General features: G+C 39.5%; 1 pseudogene; it reads left to right on the top strand.

Moving 5' to 3' along the window:
- The first annotated feature begins 1,061 nt into the window (after positions 1-1,061).
- Positions 1,062-2,717, top strand: LOC109384834 (UPF0568 protein C14orf166-like; annotated as a pseudogene).
- The last annotated feature ends 3,198 nt before the right edge of the window (positions 2,718-5,915 follow it).

Here is a 5,915-nt window from a genome sequence, read left to right as displayed (position 1 = left end):
CCTTCAAAGACAAGCAGAATTTCAGGGAGGCCCATAAAGCTACGTGTACTATAGGTATGGCTTACATTCTAACCCACATTTGTAACATCACTATAAAATGGACCCAACTATGTATCATTTCCAGTTGCCTAAAAGAAGGAAACTACTGTTAGCACTGAATATTCACCTCGGAATAAAAGATCAGCAGGAGTAAGCCAGTCACGCCCTACATGACTGCTTAGGTTTTTAATGAGTACATTTTTCCCAGGGTATCCCGTATCACCCAGATGCTGCTCCACACAACTCTGTACATCCTAAAATCTACCAGATTCTGACATTCCTTTGCAACTGTTTCCATTACGTCATTCAGCCTTTGTCTCCAAGATCGGCTTGTCTTCAAATTGACCAATAGATTCAAACAGACCAAACAGAATCCCAGTTGGTGGGTTTTTTTCCCTTTGCAGAATTTGACAAGCTCATCAGAAAATAACTGTGCAAATGCAAAAGATCTAGAATAACCAAAACGATTTGTAAAATCAAAAGGAAAGGTGGAGAGTTCATATTGTCCAATTTCATGACCTACTTAAAAACTACCGTAATCTAAATAGTGTAGTATTGGCATAAAGACAGGTGTACGGATCAACGGAACAGAAGAGAGTTTTTAGATATAGAATCACACATACATGGTCAATTTATTTTTGATAAAGTTGCTAAGATAATTAATTCGGGAAAAGATTTTCCCTTCAAAAAAGTAGCTGAAAAAAGTTGGATATCTCTATGCAAATATTTATACATATATATGTGTATATATAGAACTAGATATAGATGTCTATATACATACATATGCACATATATTATATATATATATATATGCATACTTCAAGCCACATTAAATTGAATTGTATCAATTACTAAAATATAAGAATCATATGTTTAAAACTTCTAGGGGAAATATATATAGGAGAAAATCTCTGTTATCATGGATAGGGCAAACATTCCTTAGAAAAGATATACAAAGAAACAAACATGGGGACCAGAGCGAGAAGCGGGAACTATGTTCCAACGCAAGCTGACGCCCTTGACTACCACAATCCTACTGGCTTCAACCACAAAGATGAAACAGAATTTAGAAACTTTATTGTTTGGCTTGAAGACCAGAAAATCAGACACTACAAGATTGAAGACAGAGGTAATTTAAGAAACATCCAAAGGGCCAGCCGAGTGGCGCATTGGTTAAGAACTGGCTTGGGACGCCAGAGGACCCTGGTTCGGATCCCACATATGAGGGCCAGTGACACTGCCCTCTACAGCTAAGGTGCTGGAGCTGGGCTGCCGCCCCTGTGGCAGTGGGTTGCCATGGGCTACCATGTGTAGCCAGCAGCCAGCGTGAGCGGCCAGCAGCCACCGTGAGCAGCCGTCCAGAAGCCGGTGACTGATCTGCCTCGCTTGAGAAGAACGCATGATGGTGCCAGCTTGGGCCAGTGAAACAACGTCCTCCACAACTAGACTGAAGAACAAAAAGACAACTTGTCTGTTCACCTTCCCCCAATTCCCCAGTGCTATTCCCATTCCCCAATTCCCCAATAAAAAAAAAATCTTTAAAAAAAAAAGGAACATCCAAAGCAGGGAGTGGTCCAACTTCCTTGAAAAGTATCTCAGAGATGTTAGTTGTCCTTTCAAGATTCAAGATCGACAAGAAGGAATTGACTGCCTTCTTGGTTTAGCTGTTAGACTTGAATATGGAGATAATGCTGAAAAATACAAGGACTTGGTAACTGGTAATACAAAAAATGCTGACAATGCAGCTAAAAACGCAGAGCCATTCATCAATTTGGATGTAAATAATCCTGATTTTAAGGCTGTTGTAATGGCTGTGGCTAACCTTCTTCAGATTCAGTGTCATGATGATTACCTGGTAATGTTTAAGGCAATTCACATTTTGGTCCAGAAGCACCTGACACAGGATGCAGTTGCTAAAGCAAACCAAACAAAAGAGGGCTTGCCTGTTGCTTCAGACAAGCATATTCTTGGTTTTGACACAGGAGATGCAGTTCTTTTTTTAAAGATTTTATTGGGGAATTGGGGGAGGGGAACAGCGCTGGGGAATTGGGGGAAGGGGAACAGACAAGTTGCTGTTGGTTTGTTCTTCAGTCTAGTTGTGGAGGACGTTGCTTCACTGGCCCAAGCTGGCACCAACTCTACGCTCTTCCCAGGCAAGGCAGATCAGTCGCTGGCTTCTGGCTACACATGGTAGCTTAGGGCAGCCCACTGCAGCAAGGGACTGCAGCCTACGCCTGATGTTGGCGACCCAAGGCAGCCCAGCTCCAGGTTGAGCTGTTGTTCAGCATCTTAGCTGTAGAGGGCAGCATCACTGGCCCTCATATGTGGGATCCGAACCAGGGCCCTCTGACATCCCAAGCCAGTTCTTCCCAAGATGCAGTTCTTAACGAAGCTGCTCAAATTCTGTGATTGCTGCATATAGAAGAGCTCAGAGAGCTACAGAGAAAAATTAATGAAGCCATAGTAGCTGTTCAGGCAATTATTGCTGATCCAAAGACAGACCACAGACTGGGGAAAGTTGGAAGATGAACATTTTAGGATTTCAGCCTCTCACCTACTTAGTACAATTGGGCACCATGTATGCTCTGGCATGTGTTTGGAAATCAAATGTCACATTTTCGAGGGAAGAATCCCAGAAAATTGACTTATGTTCAAGAGATTTATCATCATTGCTTTTTCTTTAATAAAGTTTGGGAAAGTGAAAAAAAAAGAAAGATACATTAAAAACTGATACCTTGGACTTTTTCTAAATTAAAACCTTTTTATTTAAAAGAGATGGTTCAAAGTGAATAGGTAAGCCCGAGACTGGGAAAAACTTGAATGTTCCCCAATTAATGAATACATAAATCAGTTGTGCATTTCATCATGATGGAATATGATTCAGAAATGAAAAAGAATGAGCTACTGAGATACATGTAGCCATATGGTTGAATCTCAAAAGCAATATAAGTGCAAGAAGACAAACACAAAACTCTAACCATGGTACGATTTCATTTATATGAAATTGTACAAATGGCAAAATTATAGTCGCAGAAGGCAGATCTGTGGTTACCAGGGACTTGAATTGGGAGAAAGAGAATGACTGCAAAAAGTCAGGAGGGAATTTTGGAAGCTAATGGAACCAGACATTTTTATTGTGGCGGTGGTCCAACGGCTGTATACTTTTATCAAAACTCATAGAATTGTACAGCTAAAATTAGTGGATTCATATTATGGAAATTATATCTCAATGAAACTGACTAAAATATACTTGATGAAAAGGATATATGTGTATTCACTTATACATATACTTTATATAGTTTACATAGGCATATTCCTTTTATATATGTGAGTATACTTAAAATGCAACAAAATGTCCGATGTGAAGCCCTCTTCCTTATGTGTCAGTGGATATAATAGCTGCTAATAATTAAACTACACAACAAATACCACTGCAATGAGTAAATCAAAGCACTATTATTTATAACACCAATTTTTTCACTTAGGAGTACACACTTAGAGAGTTTGCATAAGTGTGTTTGTTGATTGACTGACTGATTACAAGCCTGAGAAATTACCTTGAGAAACACTCTAGTTGTCCAAAGGTCATGCTATATAAAAGAGTTCCATGATTGCAAAATGGACAATTAAAATATCAATAAACACAAATGCATATTCTATATGAAATCAACAAAGGATGAGCAGGAGCAACAGAAACAGAGGGTCAATCAATACTTTCCAGAGCTTAGAATACAGAGAAAATAACAAAATTCAAAACCATAGAAGACCCATGCAGCAAATATATTCAAATATCAAAGACGAAAAATACAAAGAAAAATCAGGCTAAAATCCTTTAAAGAGGCACCTACACTTGTGCAGAGCATTATTTTCCTTCAATTCAGCTACTTCTGATTAACCAATTCTATTAACTATAATTACTAAGCAAGAATCTTAGCAGAGCGTACCTGTATTATAATGAAGCATCTGGTTATTCTTAGTTCCAAAAGATCTGCAGCTCATGAAGACTGCCGTATGGAAACCTGTGCAGCCAGCTGCCGCCTTAAGGACTTCATGCAATGTGTCCTCGGTGGAATATGGCTAAATGATAGAAATAATAAAACAAAAAGTCAATGGTTTTCTCAACTCCTACATCATGAGAAGAAGTTTATCAAGCCATATAGTGTGAATGAAGGAATGTCACTGATTGACAAATCTGTGATTTCTTGCTATTCATCCATCAATAGCAGCTTTTGGAAGTTGTGTCGCTTTTTGCCATACTAGGTAAACATTTGCTATAAGAAGGCAGTGCTTTTGCCTATTTATAAAACTTTCTAGACCAGGGGACGGCAAACTGCGGCTCGCAGCCACACGCAGCTCTTTGGGTATATACATGTGGCTCAAGTAAAATTGAAAATGAAAATGAAACTATCAGTTTCATTTATAAAAGTTTTAAAGGATATTATTCACATAATGGTGATTTCATTTGTTTTATGGCTCTCTAATAATTTTTAAGTTGTTGTGAGGGACAGGATTGGCTCTTCCATCTCAAAAGTTTGCCAACCCCTGGGCTAGCCCATCTAACCAAAACCACACTTTACACGTTCCTAAGTTGAACTCTCCAAGCCACCAATTTCACAGTTCCTTCTCTTATACAATCCTTACCCTACCCCTGCAATGTGATATTACATATCATCTTCATGTCATAACTTTGGCTCTTCTCTAGTATGTTTTGTAATCCACACCACAAGGCTGCAATCATGAGGAACCCCAGGTAAATTATGCTGAACCTAACTATTTATGTCTGAGAAATAGAATTAGGACAACTCTCATATGTTGTCAGAGCTCCAAAAATGGGAGTGAATTTTGGTAAGAAAACCCCATTTATGCTACTTATAATGTATTAGCCCAGACATAGAAGTAATAACTGTTTGACAATCTAAAACGTATCTTCATCTAGTAAGCAGTAGTGGTTCAGCAGTGTAAACTCTTAGTAAAAGAAAGCATGGCATGATTGCTCAAAGAGGATTTGAAACTCTCATTTGATTTGAGAAGCAGATACAGCTTCATGTAACTTATGTAACCATTGCCGTGAACAACCACAATGTAATTATAAAGTGCATTTATTATTATTTTATTCTTTTCATTGAACCGTTACATTTATTTAGTTTGGCTAGTTCCTCATTCACTCTGAAAAAAAAAACCAAAAACAAAACAGTGTTGGGCCTCATGGATCTTTCTTTTTTTTTTTTTTACTTTTTTTTCTTAATTAAAGTTTATTGGTGTGACAATGGTTAGTAAAGTTACATAGGTTTCAGGTGTACAATTCTGTAATACATCATCTATATATCACATTGTGTGTTCACCACCCAGAGTCAGTTCTCCTTCCATCACCATTTATCCTACCACTTTTACCCTCTGCTACCACCCCCCTCCCCCCCTTACCCGCTGGTAACCACTTAACTATTGACTGCGTCTATGAGTTTTTGTTTCTTTGTTTGTCTTGTTCCTTTGTTGCCTTCAGTTTTCTATACCACAAATTAGTGAAATCATACGGTTCTCAACTTTTTCTGTCTGACTTATTTTGCTTAGCATAATAATCAATCTCAAGATCCATCCATGGTGTGCAAATAAAAAACACAATGAGGGCCGGCCGAGTGGCGTGATGGTTAAGAGCTGGCTTGGGACGCCAGAGGGCCCCGGTTCGGATCCCACATATGAGGGCCAGTGACACTGCCCTCCACAGCTAAGATGCTGAACAACAGCTCAACCTGGCGCTGGGCTGCCGTGCGTCCCGGGCGACGGCATAGGCTTCAGCCCCTGTGGCAGTGGGTTGCCATGGGCTACCGTGTATAGCCAGCAGCCAGCATGAGCGGCCAACAGCTGCAGTGAGCAGCGGT

This window comes from Hipposideros armiger, unplaced genomic scaffold (genome assembly GCF_001890085.2).
Source record: "Hipposideros armiger isolate ML-2016 unplaced genomic scaffold, ASM189008v1 scaffold_103, whole genome shotgun sequence".
Classification (NCBI taxonomy): domain Eukaryota; kingdom Metazoa; phylum Chordata; class Mammalia; order Chiroptera; family Hipposideridae; genus Hipposideros; species Hipposideros armiger.
Note: the sequence above shows the minus strand (reverse complement) of the source record. Positions and strands in the feature narration are given on the sequence as shown.